The following is a 26,987-nucleotide window of genomic DNA, read 5'->3' as shown; positions in this document are numbered from 1 at the left end:
ACTCAAACCCATGAACCGCGAGATCATGACCAGAGCCGAAATCAGGAGTCGGACGCTTAACCGACCAAGCCACCCAGGTGCCCCCAAAATCATTTTCTTATATAGATTCACAAAGTGAAAATGGTTTTGATAATATCTATTTTATATTTATTTTTTGAATAATCTCTTCTTCATGGGGGGTTCGAACTCATGACCCCGTGATCAAGAGTCACAACCTGCACTGAGCCAGCCAGGCACCCCGATAATATCTATTTTAAATTTAATTTTAGTACCATAGAATAATAACTAACAGACATGCACCATGCAGCACCCAAGAGTGTTCAGTGAGTCATTTTAATAGAGATAATAGCAGAGGTCAAAGTCCATAACAACACTTCTGGGGACCATTTATAGTCTAATTCTTTTATTACCACTTCTAGTCATAACTTCCTAAGAAGCAAGGCAGCAAGTAGTTTACCCAAATTAGTTCTTTATTGTCTTTCCCGCTCCATATCAATTATTCTCCAAAGACCAGTCAGCTTGATACTTAATTTTTCCCACGTTGAGACGCCTCTCATACACAAGCTTCATACAAAGTATCCAATTTTAAGCCTCTAAGAGACTTTCAGATGTGATCACAACTGCCTATGAAAATAGCCACCTGCTAGAGCCTGCTTTCTCTGTGACAGCCTTCGCATTTAGTGCTTTACAGACCAGATCTTTCAACCTCATACCAGGCCCTATTATTTTGTAGAGTATTGTATTATATACTGTAGCAGGTTCTCATTCTGTTATTCTTCCTGTTCCTCAGATGATGGGACTGAGTCACAGGGGTTATGACAAGCTCACCACAGCCTGACAGTAAGTATATGGCCGAGTTGGGGTTGAGACCCAGTTTTAAGTGGCCGTCAGGTGTCCAAACATTCAACCCCTACCCTGTCTGACATCTTGGTGAAGAGTTCACTTGGTAAAGCCCCTTCCATTGCCTTACCATTTCTTCTGGGGCAAAGAATACCATGCCACTCTGCCTAATTCGTCTCACGTTGGCTGAGAGATGAGGATTTGGTAGGAAAGACAAAGGACACTTACAAATCAGGAAAGCTAAGTTGGTGCTGCTGCCATGGTAACTGACCAGGAGAATTTCCTGATAGTTGGGAAACGACTGGAGGGAGAGAAAGGTCCCTGCTGGTTAGCAGGCTTGCTTAACGCGAAGCAAGATTTTTTTAAGACACAAAGTTGGAGCTACATCCTGATCACAGAGACCATTTTCGATATGTTCAATATTCTGGTGCTTTCTGATTTTGATTAGATCACTGGTGGAGATAAGCTGTATAAGCTACATGAAAACTACATAGTAAGTGTGACTGAATTTTTAACTAATTGTCTTTATTTTTCAGATAAGAAGCAAGATATGAGTCCAAAGGTAAACTAAATAACACTGAGAAGTTATCTCAATTGTCTACAAATCTAAAACTGTTCAAAAAAATAAAATCTGTCTAAATTTTATTTAAAAAACTGGAGCACCTGGGGCACCTGGGTGTCTCAGACGGTTAAGTGTCTGACTTGGGCTCAGGTCATGATCCTGCAGTTCGTGAGTTCAAGCCCCACATTGGGCTCTGTGCTGACAGCTCAGAGGTTGGAGCCTGTTTCACATTCTGTCTCCCTTTCTCTCTGCCCCATAACACTCATGCTCTGCCTCTTTCTGTCTCTCAGAAATAAATAAATGTTAAAAAAAAAAACAAAAAACAAAAAACTGGAGCACCCGGATGGCTCAGCAGGTTGAGTGTCTGACTTTGGCTCAGGTCATGATCTCTCGGTTTGTGAGTTCAAGCCCCACATTGGGCTCTCTACTGTCAGCACAGAGTCTGCTTCAGATCCTCTGTCCCCCTCTCTCTGCCCCTCCCTCACTTGCGCTCTCCCCAAAATAAATATTTAAAAAAAACTCAACTATAACCACACCACCCAGAGCAAAGATGTTAACGTATTAGTATCTGTATTTATAAATGTTTTGTCTATGCATAAATTTCCTTTTATAAACAAAAAAGGGATCACACTCTTTTGGACTATGTTTTATTTTTTAACAACAAATTATGAATGCTGTAAGCATCAAGAAATATTTTTTCTACATCACATTTTAGTGGCTATGCATGCACATGTCTGAATTTATTTAACTACTGCTTCACAGTTAGGCTTTCAGTTATTTCCCACTTTTTAATGCTAATAAGCACCACTGTTTAAGGTTCTGTTTTGTCTTTTTGTTTGTTTTACAAACGGAATCGTATCACACATGGTTGTTTTATATACTGCCATGTCACTCACAGTACATTGCAAACATTCCTCCAACTCAATGAACATGACCTACAACATACAGAGCCAAAATCTGGGCCCTTAACAGCTGCATGCCTTAGCTAGGAATACTCCAAAGTTCTTTCAAGGTGAGACTTCACAAAAACCATAAAAGAACATAGAATCATATCGTGAATTCAGTACAGTTTATTATCAGAGGAGCTTAAGTAGGAAATCACATTAACAACCCACATCCAGAACATTCAGTCAATTATGATGCAACTCTCCTCTTAACTAGCAATATCTCTCTAATAAGCCATGTGGCCAAGAGCTAGTTCTCTGCTCTGGTTCCGGTTTTTTTCGTTGCCCTATTTTTGGGGTCATCTGCTGATCCTTGTTGCGCTCCATCCGTACCTACAAACCACATCACACATCATTAGATGGTATCAGAATTTACCTAAAATTTCAGAGAATTTCTAGCCTTTCTGCAATTACTCGAAGGTTGAGATATATATATATATATATATATATATATATATATAGTACAACATCTTCATTTCCTTGGTTCTAACCATGTCTATTTTTATCTGATGCTTCCTTGGCTCTAACCACGTCTATTTTTATTTGCTACTTTATAGATTCCAATCATATGATGAGATAGGCTACATAGGACACTCAGCATGGCACACAGTAATTACTCCATAAGTGTCACTGGTTATTATCATCTGTACAAATGCTGTAAACACAACTGTCCTGTGAATCCACAGAATGGCAGCTCTAAAATATCTCACTGCAGTAGGAGAAAGAGTTTTAAAGGCTCTCCTAGCTTTTGGCAGGAAAGGATCAATTTCTGTTCCGTGTAATTCCTAAAAGACCTCCGACTTCTCCATTTTATAGATGTCAGTTACTCTTTATGTATTTTTCATATATCACAGTATCCCTTCCCAGCCACTCTAATTATGGTTGAAAAAACAACCTTTTTGCTGCCTCACCAGGTCCCTTCTGTGGAATGTTAATGGTAATGATCTGCATGTTATATTTGCACATCTGAACAGTAAACTGGATTTCAGACCTACAGGGGTACCAAGAATGTGTACATCTATTACACAAGTCATAATCTAGCTGTGCCCTCATTACCCTATTTGTGACCTGGGAATTATAAATCATTTGCAATATCCCTGTTTACACAACAACTTTAGAAATACTGAAATAACAGTAATTAAGTTCTGGTGGGTAAAAAGCCTTCAGGAAGAAGTACTCTAATACATGGGCCTCACTTATTAACACTGGTCTGGTTTTGCCACTACAGTATTTAGATAGCACCGTATAAATATAAGGGTTCTATCTGCATAGTTTGCCGTTCCTCAAACCTTGTGTTCAAGTTAAAAGACAATCTATTCCTATTTCCATTCCTTGTTTATTTGCGATCAGTCTGTCCACAGACATTCCAATTCTCCTTCCACTTATGAGTTACATTGCTTTCTTTGTTTTTCAACTCCCCCATATGGATGCTAACCTCTGTGGGTCGTTAGTTATTTCAATCTCTGACCCTCCTTAGCTTCCCCCTTCTGTTCCTGTCATGCTCTTTATTCTTTCTGGGACCCACTTCACACGGAGCTCCACCTGAGCTTTGCACCCGTCACTTTGCTTCTGATTAGATGACATGACAGAGCCATACCACCTGCGCCCACCTGAGGCTCAGTGAGCGGTGTCCACATTGCTGGAATCCACTGCCCACAGAGTTCTCAGAGGCCCCACGGAGAGGCTGGCTGGGTCTGCTCCCGCTCTGCTCCTTCACACAGAAGAGGTCCCTGGGAAAATGGAGAAAACAGAGTGAAAGTATATCCTGGACCCACCTGGTCACCTCCCAGCTGAGTAAGCTCATCATCGTCCTTTTGGACAGCATAAGATTTTACTGTTCTCCCTTCTTAAAATGTACTATTCCCGTATTCTAGTCCGGCAAGGTGTTTACCTGACTGACCCATGTTCATGTGTGAATGAAAAGGGACATATTCAATAAAGATAACTGCACCTTAACCAAAACCTGCTGACGCTAATGTTGTAACCCAAAGGCAAGCCAGTGAGGAGATCATTTTCCATCTCTACGAAGGCTGCTGGTGGACAGGTATTTGAAGCAAATAAAGCTTTCAGCACCCCTGGAATGACAGGGCGTAAGCAGTTCTTTATTCTTCTTAAGGGTAGGGCTCCTTACAAAGCACACATGTCCTTGTAAGAAGTGTCACCAGATGCAAAGTGGGCGGGGGGGGGGGGGGGGGGAGGCGGGACAGGGGAGTGTTAATCTTATGCACATTAGGCTGGAGGGGGAGATAATCATTAAGTATCCAATTTACTTTACTGCCTTTGCCTGGGAGGAAAGAAAGGGAATGAACATTTATTGAAACTCAAATGGGGGCGAGCCATTGTGCTAGGAACTTCACAGGTACCATTTCATTAATCCTAAGAATAGCTACCATTCATTAAGTGCTTGCTTTGTGCCATATCCCGGACTAAGAGTTTCACATGTGTTACTTGCTTGAATCCTCCTAATAATCCTATAATTAATCCTATACTATCCTAAAATATTATGCCAGTATTGTCGTCTCCCATTTTAGCACCCAGGAAGTAAGTTTGGAGAAGTCCACTTGCCCAGGACCACAGAGTTAGTAAATGGCAGAGCAAGAGTCAAACTTGGATCTGACTCTAGAACCTGTGCTCTTAACACAGTCCTGGAAGGTAGCTATTATGGTTCCACCTTTCAGAGAAGGAAACGGAGACTCAGAGAGGTTAAGGGGTTTGCTCTATGTCTCAGAGCCAGTCAGTGATGGGCCTTGCTTCTTCAAACCCAATTCTACCCAAATATAAAGCCCATGAGCTCCCGACTTGCTGACCCTGGGCAGTAGTTGAAGAGATCCTGTTCTTCCAAAAACCTTTGTCTAGGTACATGGCAAATCCAAGATAAGTAATATGAGTGCAAATCTACAAAATATGTACAGAAAGCACAATGACCAGTCCTTAACATAAAAATTGACCTAAATATCTGGGGTCTAATCTCCGGGAATATTAATATGCCAATGTCCAAATCTCTCTCTCTCTCTCTCAATTTTATTATGACAACACTTCAGTGCAGGGTGAGGAAGGACTTGGCAGTTGAGAGAAGGCTCTGAATATATTTGCTGCAGGTAATTGCTTATGTTGCTTATTCTGATGAAGTCAAGGATGATAGGAGTACAGAGGACAGAAATGGGGGTAGAGCCAATGTTTGAAATGAAGGGAAAATCAGTGCATATGGGTTTTCACACATATTATTCTGGAGGAGGAGATTGGTGGGGGTGGGAGGGAAGTGCACAATTGAGGAAAGAACCAAACTTGAGAGGGTGTTGGGAAGAGAGGAAGAAACAGATAAGAGAAACAAACAGGCTTCCAACTCTTCTGTGGTGGGGGGAAAAACACCAGCAAGGACCTCACCTCTTTCTCCAGAGCTGTTCCTGAGTGGAAGCTGGCTCACAGCGATCCGTGGGGGCAGCTGGGTGGCCTCGATTGCACTTCCCTGGCCTTGATTTCATGACCTCATCTCCCTGAACCCCCAACTGTAACCTAGGCTGGGGGCACAAGGACAGACCCTCCACCAATTCAGTACAGACATTGGTGGGAATGGCTACATGCAGAAAAGAGCAGAACCCGGGGAAAGAGTAGCGATTCTGGGGCCAGCAGCCCTCGTGCGAATCTTAGCTCTAACATTCAGAGTTTAACTTCTGTGGGCCTCTTTCCCTGATTGTAATATGGGCGTGTTGTCCCAGCGTGTAAGGTCAGAGAAGTAAATGCAACAATGTACATGAAACTGTCTCACACAAAGCCCGGCACATGGAACATTTCCCTCCTTCTCCCTTGCCTGGCACCTTTTAGTGTAAGAAGATATCAGTTCTCCCTACCTTGGCTTTAAATTATGGCTAATTGTTTAACCTCCTCCCATAGGATTTAGGTCAAAATATAGTCTTCTTCAAATTCTGTATCAAATTATTTTAAATATTTTCATGATACCAAATCTTAACTCTTTAACCATGGCCTTGATTTGGAGATATATCCAAAAATCATTCAGCACCAAACCTGATGGACAAACTAGATTTTTGTTCTTGTTGTTTAGTTTAAAAACACAGATGGAAGGAAGAATGGGAAGAAGGGAGGGGGTAGGGGGAGGGGGTAGGGGGAAAAGGGAAGGAGGAAGAAAGACAGAAAAACACCCTGACTCAAACTGACAAAATGTTAGCCCAAAAGAGTGTTTCTAAAAATGGCTACGGTAGCAACTATGTGGAATAAGAACCTACTTTGAAGGGGACAAGAGTGCCATATTTATTGGCTAATGAATGTCCTTTTGTACTTGAATTAAGAAAAACAAACAAACAAACATGCGGGGCATCTAGGTGGCTCAGTCAGTTGAGCATCTGACTCTAGATTTCAGCTCAGGTCATGATCCCAGGGTCATGGGATCCAGCCCCACGTGGGGCTCCGCCCTGGGCACGGATCCTGCTTGAGACTCTCTCTCTCTCTCCCCTGCCTTTCTATTCCTCTCTGCCCATCTACCCTGCTCACACTCTCTCGCTCTCTACAAAAAAAAAAGGGGGGGGGGGGGGATGCAGTCACACCTTATAAGCCTTTGAAAACAAAATAGAGGGAGTGTTGGAATGATGTAAAAATCCCATTCTCCCTCTCCCAAAGACCGTACTGGGTTGACATGCCTCTCGGTGGCTTTCTGTATACCTCTGTATGGTAAAATAGACCGCATCATATTTACTCCTACCGTTATCTCTGCTTTTACAAAGTATCCTGAGAAATCGTACAGAAAACACCAGCCTGAAACATGAAGTTAACAGACGCGGATTCAGATGCTAATTATATGTGTAACATTGGGTGTTACTTATCCTCTCTGAGACTTGTTTCCTCACCTATTTATCTGTAAAACATCAGGATTAATTTTAAGGTCCTTTTTGACTAATACTTCCTGTGGTTCCTGCCACTTTCCTTTCTTCCCAGAGAAGCAACATGAATCTCATCTTCTCTAAATGCAGAAGCAGACTTATGAAGAAGTAATGAGGCTTACAATTCAGGGCCACTCTCCTGCACAGGGCCCCTCTTGGCCTCTGTCGGGGACAGTGTGTATCTTTTTGTAAAATTTGCCAAAGTAGATATTTGTGTATTCCTTTTCTTAAAGAGGACTTCCACCACTGTTTAAGGTTCAAGCTCCACAAAAATCCGGCTCTGTCGCTGTACAAGGACATATTTCTTGCCAAGTTCAGCAATAAAATACAGAGTTCATGGAAACGAGACAAAATCATCACGTGACCGTAGAAGAAAAGTCCAGAAGCTAGTTTAAAAAGCAACCACTCTCAAGTTCCTCTACATGTCATCTCCCCTTTGGCTTTTCAGCTTTTTTTAGGGCAAGAAACTCCGACCCAGAACAGCAAAATGGCTGACCCACATTTACAACCTGAACCAAAATCATAAACTGCATTCCTAGTAATAGGGTACTGTTCTCTGCCCTCATACTAGGGGCAGCTGAAAACATGGGGTTGATCTAATTTACTAACAAATTGCAAACTGCACGGAGCCACCGGTGAAACTGGATGTAGCCAGTCTCCATCCCTAGAAGGCTGTTTGTCAGTTTTCACATTCACCTCGTGTTTTTCTACATCATTTAAAATAGAGTAGCTGGTGGCTGTTTTTCAGGCATGGCAGAGATTATTTTTACTCTCAATTACTGTGACCAAAATAGCAACTACAGCGCTGGGAATAGAGAATGGGCTGGCATGTATTTAATTGGTTTTCAAGACAGAGTCAGTTTTCATAAAAAATTAGTACTTGTTTTTTGGGTTTTTTTTTTTAATGGTTTTTCCCAGTTGCTTTATACACCTCGAGGCTTGCTCTGCTGGAAGACATCTGCAAATCCCCAGACTCTGGCTTGCCATTGGGGTGTAACCAGCTGCGGGTGCTCTCCTGCCAGAGTTTCACAAGCCCTCTCAAGGCTCTTAGCATTGGCACCAAAGTCCTGGGACTCTGCTCCTTCAGGGGTGCACCCAGTCCTGGGAGCCCGCTCTTCTAGGCTGCACCCAGTCTGTTTTCCAGCTCCCCTCCTCCTAGAGAGCATCAGCAGTGGGGCATTCCATATTCCCAGAGGAGCCCGTCGCCACGCAATTACTAAACACCAATTCTGAGTCCAGCGTGGGGGAGCCAGGAGAGGCGTCCTTGGGGGGTTAACTACACACAAACATATTTATTCAACTTGTTGGGAATGTAAGCTACTAAGTGCTATTTCACAAGCCACTTATGCAATGGTCGGGCTACTTCCCGAAACTTCTACTGCTAGCCGTGCGGGTAGGAAAAATCTATCAAGGAAAATTTTCTAAACCAACAGCAATTATCCAAGTATTAAACTCTACATTCCTTTCTCCTTGCAAATCGTTTCTTCCCCCTATCTTGTCCCCTGATATGCCTCTGGCTTTCTGCTCTGCTTCTACCCGTATTCAATATTGTTCTCCAGGGACATTAGTTGTCAAACACGTTGAGACTTCATTCAAAAAAAAAAAAAAATACTCATCAAGTGACTACCTTCCACCAACACTGTGTTTTGAAGAAGAACTGATTTCTGCCCTGAGTCTAGTGGGAGTGCTGGAGACATAAAACAGCACACAACTGCGTTGTAGTAAATGTCATGTTGGACAGCAAGGTTCACTGCTGGGTCATTTACATCTGAATCCGTGCAAGTGCTTTTGGGGGCTACCTCAGAGGAATGTGCCATGAAGTCATGCCTTACATTTGACTGGAGGAGCTCTGCAGTGATCCAAATACTTCGTCTGAAGAAAATGTCTACTGCTTTTAACAGAAATGATTAATATCTGGTGTCTTGGTTTTCTATTACTGCCATAATACATTAACACAAATCTAGTAGCTTAAAACAACACTAATTTGTCCCCTGACAGTTTTGTAGGTCAGAAGTTCAGCAGGCTCAGCTAAGACTCTGCTCAGGGTCTCACGAGGTCAAAGTCAGGGTGTCCGTTGGCCTGGGCTTCTACCTGGAGGCTCTAGGAGAAAACCTGCTTCCAGGATCATTTCAGTTGTTGGCAGAATTGATTTCCTTCTCATGGTCCTCATGTGGCCCCCTCTGTCTTCAAGCCCATAACGGTGAGTTGAGTTATTCTCATACTTCAAATCCCTCTGCCTTCCTCTTCTGATCTCAAGGATTCATGGGATTACATTAGTTTCACCTGTACAATTCAGGATAATTGCCCTACTTTAAGGTCAGCTGATTAGGAACCTTAATTACATATGCAAAATCCCTTCTGCTGTGCAACAACCACAGAACTAAGACCAGGGGCAGAGATCATGGACTACCAAAATTCTGCCCACCTCCGTCTACCCTGTGGACCCCCCCAGGGTTCACCCACATGCCAAATACATTCATTCCAACCCAGTCTCTCCAAAAGTTTTGAAACCAGTAACCGAAGGGTTAACAGGACGAACAAGTGCGGCCACAACTTTTTACTCAGACTTTTTTTCCATCTGCCTTCACATCTCCCTTACTCTCCTCGTTCAGAGAGGCAATTTGAGGCTAGCCCTCCTGTCTCCTCCTTTGGCCGCCTCCCGAATAATCCCTTTCCTTGCTGCATGCTCGATGTCTCAGTGACTGACTTTCTGTGCATCAGGCAGATGAACTTTGGGTTTGGATATGGTTTCAATCTAGTATAGCATCAAAATCCCACCTGAACTCATCAGTTCAAAAGTCCCACATCTCGGGGCGCCTGAGTGGCTCAGTCGGTTGAGCATCTGACTCGTGATTTCAGCTCAGGTCATGATCCCAAAGTCACGGGATTGAGCCCTGTGTCGGGCTCCACACTGAGCGTGAAACCTGCTGAAGATTCTCTCTCCCTCTCCATCTGCCTCTGTTCCTCACTAGCCAAACTCCATTAGGTTTCAATGCTCGGAAATACTTCTCCATAGCTCTCACTTCTGCCTTCTGAGTCATCAGGTAAATTGAAACAGCACGAACTATATTCCGGGCACTGTGCTACGGGTTTTACTTACATTGACTCATTTAGTCCTCCAACTACCCTATGATGCACACTGTTATTAATTACCCCCATTTTATAGATAAGGACTCTGAGGCGTATGTGGGTACAGAGCTTGCCCAAGGTTGTACCGTCAAGCAGCAGAAGATCTGAACTCCACCCAGGCAGTCTGGCTTCAGGACCATGATGCTTAACACTCCACTGTCCTGCAAAATCAGTAATAATTTTAAACCACTAAGTTCTGCTCAGGAAGGAAGGAGACTGGAAAGCATTCCAGACTTTCCCCATTACACACAGTATTACCTCTAAGATGTGTGTGTCTGTTTATATATCAGTTTGCAGGGGTGCCTGGGTGGCTCAGTCAGTTAAGCATCTGACTTCGGCTCGGGTCATGAACTCGTGGTTTGTGAGTTCGAGCCCCGCGTCGGTCTCTGTGCTAACAGCTCAGAGCCTGGAGCCTGCTCGGGATTCTGTATCTCCTCCTCTCTCTGCTCTTCCCATGCTCATGCTCCGTCTCTCTCTCTCTCTCTCTCTCTCAATAATAAATAAACGTTAAAAAAAAATTATAAATCAGTGTGCAGGGCCCAGTTTCAGTACGGGGAATTAAGAAAATACCTGGAATCTCTGTGGTGGGACGTAGTGGCAAAAATATTAAAGGAAATCCCAAGTCTCGGACTACTCACGTGCAAAGCTCTTCTTCAGAAAGACTTTTAACATGAATCTCTATGTGTCTTCCTCCCACCTCAAAATCATCTGTCTCTTCCTTTTAAGAAAAGAAAATCCTAACCCTTTACGTACATGAAGACAATTATTTTCGAGTTACCTTTTAGTCTCTGCCCCTGATGGAGGAACACACTTGTTCAGTATCTCCTCACAGGGAGGCAGGATCACACAGTGGTTACCAGTCAGGGCTCAGGGACTGGACTGTGTGTGATCACCTCTTCAGACCTGCCTAATCCTTCACTTCTCTGAGACTCATTTGTAAAATAGGAACATAGTGAACCTATTTCAGGGGGATTTTGTGATAACTAAATACCTACGAACACTATGTGACTGAGATCCAGTAAGGGCTCAATAAATCTTAGTTACCATCATTTTCCTATCTAAAGTCATTTTCCTTGTTTTTATTTTGTACCATTTGCAAGTCCCTCCGTGCTAAATTGCATATAATGTAGTTACAAATCTGTGGATCAAAGACCTATTCTCTTTATTTTATTTATGTGTATTGTTTGAAGTACATGTGGCTTAGAAACTTTCACTATGAAAGTGTTCTCTACAACATAGTTTATTCCACGTACTAATAATGACCTGAGCTGAAACACCAAGAGTTTTCCTTAAATTTTATATTTTGCATTGGATACTCATTTTCATACATGCCCAGTTTCGCTGTGGCTTTTGAGGAATAATTCACTGACACGCAATACCTTGCAAACCTCTTTGTCTTGCTTAGGGGCATGTCAGTTTTTCCCAATATTTTCTCTGCAGCATTTTTGTCCTGATACTAAGGAGGAAGTTCACAGTCAACCCTCACATAATTGACAGCCAAAATTCATAGAAGTTCAACCACAAGAAAGAAGCTTGTGGTAGAGAAAAATCAAAGGTTTTGAGTTCTACAGCTTACATCCATTAGGATGGCTACTATAAAATCGTGATAATAATTAATAACAATAATAACAGAAAACAACAAATGTTGGTGACGATAGGGAGAATTCAGAAACCTTGTACACTTACAAAATGGTGGCATTATAAAATGGTGCAACCACTATGGAAAACAGTTGGAAGTACTTATAAAAAAAAAATTAAAAATAGAACAATCGTGTGATCCGGCATCCAACTTCTGGGTGCATACCCAAAAGAATTGAAAGCAGTGTCTCAAAGAGATATTCGCATACCCACGTTCATAGCGGCACTATTCACAAGAGCCAAGAGGTAGAAGCAACTCAAATATTGACGGAGGATGATTGGATAAACAAAATGTGGGATCCACGTATAGTGGGATATTACTCAGCCTTAAAAAGGAAGAAAGTCCTGATACATGCTAGGACATGGATGAACTTCGAGGAAATTATGTCAAATGAAATAAGCACATCACAAAAAGACAAATACTGGATGATTCCACTTATGTGAGTTACCTAAAGTAGGCAAATTCATAGGAACAGAAAGTAGAACAGTGGTTATGAGGGGCTGCAGGGAGAGGACAAAAGAGAATTGCCATTTAATGGGCATAGAGTTTCTATTCTGCAAGATGAAAATATTCTAGAGTCCTCTTTTACAACAATGTGAATATACTTAACACGAGCAACAGTACACTTAAAAAGGGTTAAGATGGTAAAGGTTGTATGTTTTTACCACAAGTAAAAAAAATCCAAAAGCCTAGAATGAATAACACCAAGAGTGAATCCTAATGTAAGCCATGGGCTTTTGGTGCTGATGATGTGTCAGTATAGGTTCGTTAACTGTAACAAATAGACCACTCTTGTCGGGGATTCTTGATAGTAGGGGAGGTTCTGGGGGGATGAGGGCATATCTGGAAACTCTGTATTTTATGATCTATTTTTCTGTAAACCTGAAAAAAAATTCAATGTGTTTTTTAGTTGTGAATTCTCCATTACGTAAATGTTGTAAACATCCAACAATACCTTCAGAAAGATTTAGTTTGCTGTGCCAACTAAACGGACGAGGATATCAGCGGATAACCTCAAAGCCATCAGCAGTGTGTTGTAACACAAACTATCACCTATGGTCAATTCATGCTCATTTGGGACTCACTCCTTTGGAATAGGCAGGACTTCCTGTTTCTTCATCTGCAACATAAGGGGCCACATTAAATGACCACGAAGGCCAATTTGACCAATATACGACCTTATGAGGTTATGAGTATAGGTCTCATACGTGATTTTCATTGAGTAAAAAGTTGTAAAATAGATGACTTCACTTGGGATTTGTGTTTGTGATTCACGGTTATGTAATACTTCCCAGATTCGCCATTTAGAGATGAATTAAAAGTGACTGTTTCTATGAATTACCACTCAGCTATAAGTTGAATTTTCACTTGCAATACCGAAAAGCAATTTAGTGGTCCTTGTTTTAAAATAATTCCGGCCACAGAATTACTTTCAATAATGTTTTTAAAGACTGAAATTATACAAAATGCTTCTTCAGATCACAATAAAATGAAAGTAGCAGAAGGAAAATTGGAAAATCCACAAACATGTAGAATTAAACAACACCCTTTTAAACAGTGGGTCAAAGAGTAAGTCACAAAGGAAATTAGAAAATATCTTTAGACAAATAAAAATGAAAGTTGTAGGATGCAGCAAAAGCAGTGCCAACAGGGGTTTCATAGCAATAAACACATACATTAAAAATAAAGTAAGATCTAAGATCTTAAAGTAATAAACTAACTTTTCACCTCAACAAATTAGAACAAGAGGAACACAACAAACCTAAGGGTAACAGAAGAAAGAAAATAATAAAGATTAAAGCAGAGATAATGAAGTAGAAAATTTTTAAAAATCCAATAAAACAATATAAAAACAGAAATAAAACAAAACCTAAGACTTGGTTTTTTGGAAACAACAAAATTGACAAGCCCTTAGCTAGATTAACTAAAAAAAAGAGAGAGAGAGAGAAGCCTCAAATCACTGACATCACAAATTAAATGGAGGACATTAAAACTGATCCCACAGAAATGAAAAGAATTATGAATATGAACAACTGGATGCCAACAAATTAGATAACCTAGAAGAAATGTATAAATTTCTAGAGCACACAACCTGCCAAGACTGAATCATGAAGAAAGAAAGGATCTTAAAGAAAGAAAACCTGAACACACTGATAACTAGTTAAGAAAATTGAATCAGTAATCTAAAACCTAACAAAGAAATTCCCAGGACCAAATGGCTGCACTAGAGCATTCTACCAAACACTTAAAGAAGAATTAACAATAGGGGAGTCTGGGTGGCTCAGTTGGTTAAGTGTCCAACTTTTGGTTTTGGCTCAGGTCATGATCTCATGGTTTCATGAATTTGAGCCCCTCATCGGGCTCTGTGCTGTCAGCACAGAACCTGCTTGGGATTCTCTCTCCCTCTCTCTCTCTCTCTCTTTCTGCCTCTCCCTCACTCATGCTGTCTCTGTCTCTCTCAAAAAAATAAATAAATAAATAAACTTTAAAAAATAGAATTAACAACAAATCTCCTCAAATTAAAAAAAAATAGAATTAACAAATCTCCTCAAACTCTTCCAAAAAATTGAAAAGGAAAGAATATTTCCAAGCTCATTCTATGAAGCCAGCATTATCTTGATACCAAAGCCAGGCAAAGATACTACAAATTGATATCCCTGATGAGTATTTATGTAACAATTCTCAACAAAATACAGTTGACCATCGAAAAATGTGGGAAGTAGGGGCACTGATGCCCCCACATAGTGCAAAATCCATGTATGACTTTTGATTCCCCCCAAACTAAACTACTAATAGTTACTGTTGACTGGAAACTCTACAGATAATATAACCAATTAACACATATTTTGTATGTTATATGTATTTTATCTGTATTTTTATAAGGTAGGCAAGAGAAAATAAAATGTTATTAAAAAATAATAAGGAAGAGAAAATACATTTACAGTAGTGTACTGTATTTATTGAAAACAATCCACCTATAAGTGGATCCTTGCAGTTCAAACCCATGTTGTTCAAGGGTCAACTATACAAGTAAACAGAATTCAACAGCACATTATAAGGATTATACTCTATAACCAATTGGGATTTATTCTTTGAATGCAAGTATTGTTTGGCATATGAAAATAAATCAATACAAAGTGTCACATTAACAGAATGAAGGATAAAAACCAATGGCCATCTCAACTGATGCGGAAAAAGTATTTGACAAGATCTATGATTTAAAAAACACTCAAGAAACTAGGAAAGAAGGAAACTACCTCAACATAATAATAAAGTCTATATATGAAAAACTTACAAATAACATCATACCCAATGGTGAAAGATTGAAAGTTTTTCCTTTAAGATCAAGAATGAAACAAACGTGCTTATTCTCACCATTTCTGTTTAACATCATACTGGAAGTCCTACCCAGAGCAATTAGATAAGAAAAAAAAAAAAAAAACAAAATAAACATATTGGAAAAAAAGAGGTAAAATTATCTCTGTTTACAGATGACATGATTCATATATAGAAAACCCTAAAGATTCCACACAAAATCTATTAGAACAAATTCAGCAAAGTTGCAGGATACAAAATGAACACACAAAAGTCAATTGCACTTTTATACACTAATGATGAACAATCAGAAAAGGAAATTGTGATAATTCTATTTACATTAATATCAAAAAGAAAAAAATATTAGGAATAAACCTAACCAAGGAGTTGAAAGATTTATATACTGAAAACCACAAAACATTGCTGAAAAAAAATTAAGGAAAATACAAATAAATGGGAAAACACCCCACATTCATGAACTGGAATATTTAATATTGTTAAGATGTCAATGCTACTCAAAGTGACCTACAGATTCAGTGCATTCCTATCGAAATCCCATGGCATATTTTGTAGAAATAGAAAATTTCATCCTAAAATTCATATGGAATCTCAAGCAATCTTGAATAGCCACAATTCTGAGAAAGGTGAACAAAGCTGGAGGACTTATACTTCTTGATCTTAAAAATTATTAGAAGGCTATAATAATCAAGACAGTAGTATGGTGCTGGTGTAAAGAAAAACAAATGGACTAATGGGATAGAATAGAGAGCCCAGATTAAAATCAAAAACATAAGAAACAACAAGTGTTGGCAAGGATGTAGAGAAAAAAGAACGCTTATACATTGTTGGTGGGAATGCAAACTGGTGCAGCCACTCTGGAAAACAGTATGGAGTTTCCTCAAAAAATTAAAAATAGAAATACCAGGTTATCCAGTAATTCCATCACTGGGTATTTACCAAGAATATAAAAACACTGATTCAAAAAGAAATATGCACCCCTGTGTTTATTTCAGCATTATTTACGATAGTCAAAATATGGAAGCAACCCAAGTGTCTGTTGATAGATGAATGGATAAAGAAGATATTACACACACACACACACACACACACACATGTACATGCATACATACCACAGAATATTACTGTGGTGTATATATAAGATGTGGTATGTGTGGTATCACAGAATATTACTCATCCATAAAAAAAGAATGAAATTTTGCCATTTGCAACAACATGGATGGATCTAGAGGGTATAATGAAATAAGTGAAATAAGTCAGTCAGAGAAGGACAAATACCATATGATTTCACCCTTATGTGGAATTTAAGAAACAAAACAAATGTTCAAAGAAAAAGGAGATAAATAAAAAAAAAAACAGATTCTTAAATATAGAGAACAAACTGATGGTTACCAAAAGGAAGATGGTGAGGGAATGAGTAAAATAATTGAAGGTAATTAAGAGTACACATATCATGATGAGCACTGAGTAATATATAGAATTGTTGAGTCACTATATTGCACACCTGTGACTAATACAACGATGTACATAAATTATACTGGAATTTTAAAAAAGCAAATAAATAGGGGTGCCTGGGTGGCTCAGTCGGTTAAGCGGCCGACTTCGGCTCAGGTCATGATCTCACGATCCGTGAGTTCAAGCCCCGCATCGGGCTCTGTACTGACAGCTCAGAGCCTGGAGCCTGTTTCAGATTCTGTGTCTCCTTCTCTCTGACCCTCCCCCGTTCATGCTCTGTCTCTCTCTGTCTCAAAAATAAATAAACGTTAAAAAAAAATTTAAAAAAAGCAAATAAATAAATTAAAAAAAACAAAGAGAGCCCAGAAATAAATTCATATATATAGTCAAACGATCTTTGACAATTGCCAGGATCATTCAAAGGGAGAAAGAACAATATCTTGAACAAATGGTGTTGGGGAAACTAGATATCTACAAGCAAAGAATGAGTTTTGACTCTACCTTCTGCCGTATATAAAAATTAACTCAAAATGGATTAAGATCTAAACGTACAATTCAAACTATAGAACCCCTAGTAGAAAATGTAGGGGGAAATCTTCATAACATTGGATTTGGCAATGATTTCTTGAATCTGACATAAAAAATATAGGCAACAAAAGTAAAAACAGACAAATGGGACTATTGTGTGTGTGTGTGTGTGTGTGTGCACAATGGAATCTTACCCAGCCATAAAAACGAACACAACTTGCCATTTGCAGCAACATGGATGGAACTAGAAAGTATAATGCTAAGTGAAATAAGTCAGAGAAAGACAAATTCCATAAGATTTCACTCATATGTGGAATTTAAGAAACAAAACAAACGAGCAAAGAAGGGGTGAAAAGAGAGAGAAGCAAACCAAAAAGCAGACTCTTAACAATACAGAACAAACTCATGGTTACCAGAGGGGAGGTTGGTGGAAGGGTGAAATAGGTGATGGGGATTAAGGAGTGCATTTGTTGTGATAAGCAGAGGGTGATGTATGGAAGTGTTGGTTCACTATATTCTACACCTGAAACTAATACTACAGTATATGTTAACTAACTGGAATTCAAATAAAAACTAAAAGCAAACAAAAAAAAATTTTTTTTGTTCATCAAAGGACATCATCAACAGATTGAAAAACCAACCTATAGAAGGGAGAAAATATTTGCAAATCATATATCCGATAAGTTAATATCCAGACTCATACAACTCAACGAACAAAGTACAAATAATCCAATTTAAAAATTGGCAAAGGACTTGAATAAGCATTTCTCCAAATAAGATAAACAAATAGCCAACAAACATATGAAAAGAGGCTCAACTTCCCCCTAATCATCAGAGAAAGGAAAATCAAAACAATGCGAGATCGCCTCATACCCTTTAGGATAGTTACTATCTAAAAAATAAATAAATAAAATAAATAAAAATAAAAATAATAGTAAGTGTTGTTAAGAATGTGGGAAACTCGAAACCCTTGTACACTGTGGATGGAATTATAAAATAGAGCAGCCATCATGGAAAACAGCATGAAGTTTCCTCAAAAAATTAAAAATAGAAATACCATCTGATCCAGCAATTCCACTTATGAGTATGTATCAATGAATTGAAAGCAGCATGTCAATGAGATATTTGCATACCTACCTTCACAGAAGCACTATTCATGATAGCCAAGAGGTGAAAGCAACCAAAATGACCATCAATGGATAAATGAATGAACAAAATGTGATATACACACACAATGAAATACTATGCAGCTTTAAAAAGGGAGGAAATCCTATCACATGCTACAAGAAATGAGGAATTATTCTAGGTGAAATAAGCCAATCACAAAAAGATGAATAATGTATGATTCCATTTATATGAGGTATGTAAAGTAGTCAAACTCATAGATATACAGAGTAGAATGATGGGGAATTGTTCAGTGAGGATAGAGTTTCTGTTTGCTAGATTAAACAATTCTTAGATATCTGTTTCACAACAATGTAAATATCTTGAACACTACTAAGTGTACACTTCAAAATTGTTAAGATGGGGGGTGTATGGGAGGCTTAGTCCGTTAAGCCACCAGCTCTTGATTTTGGCTCAGGTCATGATCACATGGTTCATGATTTTGTGTCCCACATTGGGCTCTGCACTGGCAGTAAGGAGCCTGCTTGGGATTCTCTGTCTCCCTCTCTCTCTGCCCCTTTCCCTCTCTCTCCCTCTCTCTCTCAATCTCAAAAATAAATAAGTAAACTTAAAAAATGGTTAAGATGGTAACATTTTTGACATGTGTTTTCTACCACAATAAAAAATATACTTACAAGTCAGGTTTTTCACTACAGCTGGAGAGTGTCAGTAAGTTTATCACTCTTGCCCCCAAATACACAGACATTGGTTGTGATTTGATGGAAGAGACTCGTCCAGGGTCCCAGGGCTAAAACTACATTTGGGAGGAGGCTTGAAAGCTGTAGAGCTCAGCTGGGGACCAAGGAGACAGGATCACGCCTCCCTCTCTCGCCTCTGTTCCTACCAACCCAGTTCACTGCATCAGTGGGCAAATCCTCTCTTCCAACAACTAGGCAGGATTGGATTCTGTTTCTGTCTTCGTGGGACACAGAACAATGTCTCTCCAAGGTTCTGTGTTCTCCTTGCTACCTTCCCTTCCACCATTTATTTTATTTTATTTTATTTTATTTTATTTTATTTTATTTGTTTGTTTGTTTTTGCCTAGCCCTTTGGAGCCTTCATAGTGCTGTAAACACCTCAGACTCTTCCAAAACCACGTCACATTCTCCATCCCCTGGACTTTGAATGGGTTTTAGTTCTCCCTGGAGGATACCCCTTCTGCTGGGAATCCTGTACAAGGAAGCTGGAATTCTCCCAATGGTGGGGCCATAATAAATAGTGAGTGAGTGAGTGAGTCTCACAGTGTGGCTTCACATTACTTTTATGGCCTGAGAAGCAAGCTATAACTCCCATCCTTCTCAGAAGCTAGTTGATCTTCATCACCCTTCTTCTACCTACAAGCTCTCCTCTCTCCCCTCTTCCTTTTTCCCTCTCCCTCCCTCCGTCTGTATTTCTTCCTCTTCTTTAGTATGCAGACACATTCAACTCTCTCATCTTAAAAAGGACCCTCCCTCAAGCCTCTTTATCTCTCACTTTCTCGCCTCGTTTTCACGTGAAGTTTCTTTACAAGTGCGTCAGCGCTAGGTGTCCCTACTTTGACCTTTCCTATGGTGCCATGTTGTCACTTTTCGCTGTGACAGAATTATTACATACAGGTGATGATACAGAGTCATAGCACCCTACACACATATTATACAAATTAATAATCTTAACATTTACATTTGCTTCAAATCTTATTTTTTAAGAAATATAGATATGGCTGGCTCGCCTGGGGGGCTGAGTCGGTTAAGCATTTGACTCTTGATTTTGGCTCAGGTCATGAGTTTGTGAGTTCAAGGCCCTACGTCGGGGCTCTCTGCTGTCAGAGCCTGCTTTAGATCCTCTGTCTCCCTGTCTCTCTGCCCCTCCACCATCTGCTCACACACACACTCTCCCTCTCTCGCTCTCGCTCTCAAAAATAAACATTAAAAAAAGAAATAGAGATATTGGTTGAAGTTTCTGTGTTTACCTCCATAATTTAATTTTCCCTTCTCCTCCAAGATAATACCTATCCTGATTTTGATGTTTATCAATCTGATGAAAGTTACTACACTATTATTGCAGATATGTATTCATATACACTTTATAATATTTTTATAGATTTTTTTAACTTTTCATAAATTTTTAACTTTTCATAAAATTTTAACTTGTCATAAATTCTTAAGCTTCTCTGTCTCCATTTATTCTTATTTAAAATATATTTATGGCATCCCTGGTATGTGCCATGCACAAGTCTAGGATCTTAGACTACATTAGCAGAGCAAAACCAAAACCCTGCTCGTCTGGACTTTATTGTTCTTGAAGGAAACAGATAATAAACAGTAAGCAATAAAATAAATTATAAAACATTAGAATGTGATAAATACTATAGAAAAGAAAACTGGAAACAGGTAAGGGGGTTCATAGTGTCAGTGGTGGGGGAGTTTGCAATTTTAGATAGGGTAGTCGGGTCAGGCTTCGTTGAATGGTGACATTGGATAAATACCGAAGAAGGTAAGAATGTGGAAGAAAAGTGCATCAGGCAGAGGGAACATCCAGTGCAAAGGCCCTGAGGCAGAAATACATCTATGTTTAAGGATCAGCAAGGAGGCCAGTGTGGCTGGAATGAAGAAAATCAAAGGAAAAATTACCAGGTTATAATGAAGGCTGGATTACATACAGCTTCATAAATCATGCTAAGAACTTTGACTTTATCTCTTATATGAAAAGCCACTGTAATTTTGAGCAGAATACCATAATTCAGGTAGACACATTCCTGTTAATGAATACTTAAGTTGTTTCCAATGAACATTCTTGTACATCCTTGAACATTCTTCGTGAGTCCATGTGTAAGTTCCTCTGGGGGAATATATCCAAAAGGAAACTAGCTGAATCATAGCCATGTATATTTTCAGCTTTATTAGAGGTTACCAAATTGCTCTGAAAGGGGGTTGTATCAGTTTGTTATCTTAATGAACACTGTAATAGAGTCATAGTTTCTCCAATTCTCCACATATTTGTTCTTTTCAGATATTTTGTTAATGGTATGATATGACACTGCTCTATTGTTTTAATTTTTATTTCAGTATTAATGGTAAAGTTGAGCATTTTTTGTATGTCTATTGACCATATGTATTATTTTTTGTTAATGTCCTGTTTATATCCTTTTCTAATTTTGTACTGAGTTTTTAAAATATTTTCTTATTAATTTGAGGGAGTTCGTATGTTATGAGTGTCAATCTTCTATCAGTTATATGCATGCATTAGTTTTCTTTTGTGGCTGTAATAAATTGCCACAAATTTAGTGACTTAAAACAACACAAATTCATTATGTTACATTTCTTTAGGTTATAAGTCTGACACAGGACTCAGTGGGCTAACATAAAAATGTTGGCTGGGCTGCTTCCCTTTATGGAGCCTGATAGAAAGAATCCATTTTCTTCCTTCTGGAAGCCATCCACCCTTCTTGATTTTCATTATCTTCCTATGTTCCAGTGCTCTCCTTAACTGTGTTCAGTCTGCAATTCACCGTACCTATTGAAGTCTTTGTTTTGGTTTTGTTTCAGTAAGAGATTCCGAGCACGGCTGTGTCTTCTGGATTTTCTTCTTTTATGTTTTCACCACCATTATTCTGTGCTTGGAGCATCGAAATGTGTGTCAAAATAACACTTTACATAATCATCTTCATCAAGATGACTTCTTCTATTCACTCTTCAAGTCCCTCCCATTAAAAGTCTAACTCCCAGAATTCTGCACTCTTTACCACACCTTTTATTGTGAAACTGTCTTCTCCCTCAATTTCATTGGTAAAGCTCCCTCCTCCTTCTCCTCCTCTTCCTCCTCCTCCTCCTCCCTCCTCCTCTTTTCTTCCTTCTCAGTGACAATGTTCCTTCCTCCTCTTCCTCCCACAGATTCTTTTAACTTCAAGGAAATGAATAACAGCTTGTCAGAGATTCCTACAGAGGAGAGAATTTTTTAGATACTACCATGAGGTAATATGGTAACAGATGTATTTCCACAACAGTAAGTGGTGATATATCTAATCCATACCTTTGGGCTATTGCAGAATTGAAGGTAATAGACAAAACTGTGATATTTTATGCAAGGCTGGCTCTACATATTCCAAGAGCATAATACAGAGATTTTAAAAAGTGATTTCGTGAGATCTACACTATGGTCTCTGTTTCCCCAAAGTAAGTGCTTGCGATGCATTACTCATTCTGTGATGAGTGAAAAAGAAAAAAGAAAACAACAGCATAGATATTAAAGTATGTTTCACTGTGGGGTAAATTTTGTTTTTAGATCCAATAAAACTAACTCCTCTGAAAACCCTCCTCCTCCTCTTCCCCTTCCTTCTCAGTTTCCTTTAGGTTCCTCTTGCCCTGGCTCTCTCTTCAAATGGTGCTTAATGCCATACGATTCTATCATTCTATAGGCAAGAAGAAGTTATCAGAGGTTTTTGAAAAGAATAGAATGCTTCAGACATCTATGTAACATGGATTTTTTTAAAAGCCTATATAGAAGAAGCTATTTGCTGTATTTGGGTCTGTGTGTGTGTATTTCATGCATATATATGAGAAAAAAACGATACACACAGGAAAATTGCCCTTCCCAGAGCACTACTCATTCTTCTCCCCCGTAGAATTAGCACAACAAATTATCTTGTACTGATGTAGGTTCTTTCTCCATAGCAACTGCAATCCGTCTTCGGGACCTGTCATGAAGGAATGCAAGTGCATTGTAACGGTGGCTCCTGGCAGAAATCAGGCATGGGCTATTCTGAAAAGCAGATGCTTCTCTTGGCAATGCAGGTATTTGAGGCAAGATGGGCACCCCAGTTTGGAAAACTATCTGCTGCCCAATACTGCTACCGAATAACAGTCACGTGCATAACTCCCTTGGAAAAAGGGTACACAGTTTCGCTTTTTCTACCCTTCCAAATCATGGGAGTGAAGTTAAAGTCCAAAGGAGAGAGAGAGAGAGAAAAAAAAAGACCAAGATGCACCCAGTTGCCTTGGAATAATACTAATCGTCCTAATGATAATAATTAATAATGACAATAATAATAATAATATTAATTAACATGGACTGAGTTTTTAGATGCCAGGTATTGTTGTGAGTACTTTACATATATTGATTAACTAACCCCCAAAACCTTCCTATAATATAGGTACTATTGTTATTATCCTCATTTTACTTAATACTCAGGAAGAGAGAGACCAAATAAGTTCATTTTGGATATAATATATCTTAGAGATCCCAAACCCTTCTGCCTCTTTTCTCTCCTTCAAGAACTATCTTGCGCTCTTCAATCACCCAGAGGAAACGTTGACAAATAAAATACAGGATACCCACTTAAATTTGAGGGTCAGACAAATAGCAAATAACTTTTCAGTACCAGTATGCCTCAGACAATATTTAGGACACACTTACACTTAAAATTATTTTGTATTTTTATTTGCTAAATCTGGTAACCCTACCAGAGGCTTTGTGTTCTCTGTACCTCATCAAAATTGCTTGTCAAGAAAATTGTAACTACCTCACTTATTCTTTGAAACCCGAGGTCAATTTGTTTTCCTTTCCAAGTGTAGTTACAATTTAAATTTTATTTCAAATTGTGGAAAGGGACCTGATGAGTTCATTTGGAGCTTCAGTGAAGGAGTGAGGGAGGCTTGAGGGGAGGGGCTGAGCAGTTTGTGTCCATAGCTCCTGGAACCCATTGGAGGCCTCCATGCTTTGAATCCTGTCTAGAAACATTCTAGGTGGATATTCGGAATGAACATCAGGAGGATGTTTGCCCAGGCTATCCCTGTCAGACCAAGAGCATCTACTCTAGGGTTTCTCAACCCTAAGCCCGTTGACATTTCACTAGATAATTCTCTGTAGTGAGAGGTGCCCTGTGCAGTGTAAGAGGTTTAAGCCCCTTACATTTTGGGCCTTCACCCACTAATATCAGTACCATCCACCCCTCCAAATGTGGAAACTAAAAATGTCTCCAGGCATGCCAAAATACCCCAGGGGGGCAAAATCTCTCTTGACTGAGAACCACTTATTTAGAACAATACCAAAGACAAGAGCCTCCTGGAAGGTAAATCCAAGAACTCTTGAAATGAAATAGGTATTCCTCCATCCTACCTGAAACTGAGTGATCAGTAATCAATGTTGATATCATCGAAGGGTACAGAGCTAACCTTTGCTACATATGCCTTTGTGGGCCTATATGGGGCCCATAGTTTTCAAGGAATGGTCCTATCCATACAAAAAGATAAGGGAGGGATGTAGGAACTGTCTTATCTAATTAATTTATATACAAAACCCGGTGGAGTAAGTCTGGCTTGATAGACTCTATTCTTACTTTGGTTTTGTTTTCTAGAAATCTCAAGGTCATTAGAACAATGGACACCCCTTAGGAATCCAAAGCAGTTTATTTAGGCCTCAAACAGTTTGGGATGGAAAGCATTAAAAAGAAGTTTATAAAGCTATCCTTTGAAACATAACTATTTTCCTTATATTTATATACTGACTTTTGAAAAAAGTCATAGCATCTTTACTTACAGGTGCAGAGTCCAAATAATGAAGTTTGATGCAATAAGATAATACCTATAAATGTGTAAAATATTAGCATCTACGTAGCCCATAAACACTGTTAATTTTATAGGCTTGGTGCCCCTCTGTCATGCTGAGCTTAGAGAGAGCTAGAGTGGTTTGGATTGCTCTAGAACCCATTCAATTCATCGTTTACTCTTGGTTTTAGTTATGGAATAAACCTCTACTCCCTCATATCTCAAGCTGAAATGATACATCAAATCTCATCTTTACCTCTTCCTTTCCTTCTCACACACACACCAGGCACTGGCTTCAATTCTGTAGCATTTTCTCTAATTTGGGGATCAAAAATGATAAAGTTCGTTAATAATCTTCAGTTCCATTTTTATTGCCAATCTTGAAGAGAAGACAGTGGGACTTCCAGATGACTCAAGCCTCTCCCAGACCCCCCCCACTGGGTCTACAGCTGGCTGTTGGTATCAGAATTCATTACGCAGCAGCCACAATAGTTAATAGTTCTGAGACCTTGTTATATGCCAGACTCCATCCAAAGTGCTCTCCATGTATCCTCACACTTAATCTTCCCAACAATCTCATGTGGTACCATCATTATCCCTATTTTACAGATGTGATCACTGAGGCCCTCAAAGGTACAGCAACTTAGTCAAGATAACAAAGCAATAATGATGGAGCCACCTCTGGATTCCAGTGTAGGTCCCATGGAAAAGCATGGAGTACATCCTGAGGGTAACAAGGGGTCATTGACTACCTGATGTGTACTTCCAAAAGATGACCTTGTCCGCAATGTACAGGGGAAGAACTGGAGGCAGAGGCCAGTCCAGAAGTATCAAAGTGATCAGGCAACAGATGAGGTGGCCTAGACTAGGACAATGCCTGTAGGTAAAGAGAGAAGATAAAGTCAAGAATTGTGGAGGACAAGTCAACAGAATTTGGAGATTGGGTAAGTATAGTGAAAGAAGGGAATCAAGGGTGCTGCCCACATGTCAATTTACTGGTTCAGTCATTGGTCCTAGAAACACAAAAGTACAAGGGTGAGAGGGAATGATAGATTTAATTCAGTGTATGTTGGAATCCCCAAAATGATTTCTTCCACACAAGCTTCTACTGCAAAAGATACTTTTAGATGCCTTATTAAATGGTGCAAGGCTGACCTAAAGAACTAATGGACATGAAATATCTATTGACAGGTGGTGATAAAGGTGTATGTGGCTCCATGACAGAAAGTTGCCTGTTTAAAAAATAAGACAAAAACCGTGAGCCTAGTGGAGTGCTAAGAGCCAAATCCTAGACAGGCATGAGCCGGGGTGGAGTAGCGGGGGAGGAACCAATGGCTCCACTATAGATGTGTCTTTCACTTTCAAAAGCCTGTAGATGGTCCAGGCACCAAGCCTGGCAAAGACAAAAGCCTCCTGAGTCAAGTTGAGAAAAAGTGATAATGAAGTTTCTTGCCCTGTAAGCGGTCAGAAGAATAAGAGGAAAAACAGGAAAGAATGCAGATGGAAATAACTTTGATATATGGAGGTTTCATAGGCATAAAGGGGATTTCCACAGAAATAGTGCATGATTCTAAGGCAAGGGTTGAACAATCAACTAAGCCCTCATTACCCTTTCTAGCCAATGTTCAATTCCAGAGAGACTCAAGTTATCAGAGAACATCCATTAGAAGTGAACTCCTTTGCACTACAACTGCCTCCTAATGGAATGAAAGTTCAGACATCAAGGCAGGAAGGGAGGAAGAAGTTTTAGAACTTTAGCACACAGAGAATATTAATCATCCCCCCCCCCAAAAAAAACCTCTAAAATTTGTGTAACTAATACCTAGAATATATTCCAACATTAATTGAATATTAAGTATTGTGATAAAGCTCTATGCTAAGTGCATTTCATTCATTAACCATTTAATTTTCATAGTGGCCCAGGTACTTTTAACGTAACCCCAAATAAGGAAACTAAAGCTTAGAAGGGTCAAGCAACTC

General features: G+C 39.4%; 1 long non-coding RNA gene across 1 annotated transcript; it reads right to left on the bottom strand.

Moving 5' to 3' along the window:
• Positions 1 to 2,461: 2,461 nt before the first annotated feature.
• On the bottom strand, positions 2,462 to 25,832 carry LOC109265833 (uncharacterized). Its single transcript, XR_002079363.2, has 3 exons — positions 25,760 to 25,832; positions 3,957 to 4,076; positions 2,462 to 2,679 (listed from the first exon to the last, which is right to left on the bottom strand). It is a non-coding gene; the product is annotated as an uncharacterized LOC109265833 (long non-coding RNA).
• Between the last annotated feature and the right edge of the window lie 1,155 nt (positions 25,833 to 26,987).

Source organism: Panthera pardus, unplaced genomic scaffold (assembly GCF_024362965.1).
Source record: "Panthera pardus isolate Hobbes unplaced genomic scaffold, ASM2436296v1 HiC_scaffold_1, whole genome shotgun sequence".
Lineage (NCBI taxonomy): Eukaryota > Metazoa > Chordata > Mammalia > Carnivora > Felidae > Panthera > Panthera pardus.
The sequence above is the reverse complement of the archived record's forward strand: the minus strand, read 5'-3'. Positions and strand labels throughout refer to the sequence as shown.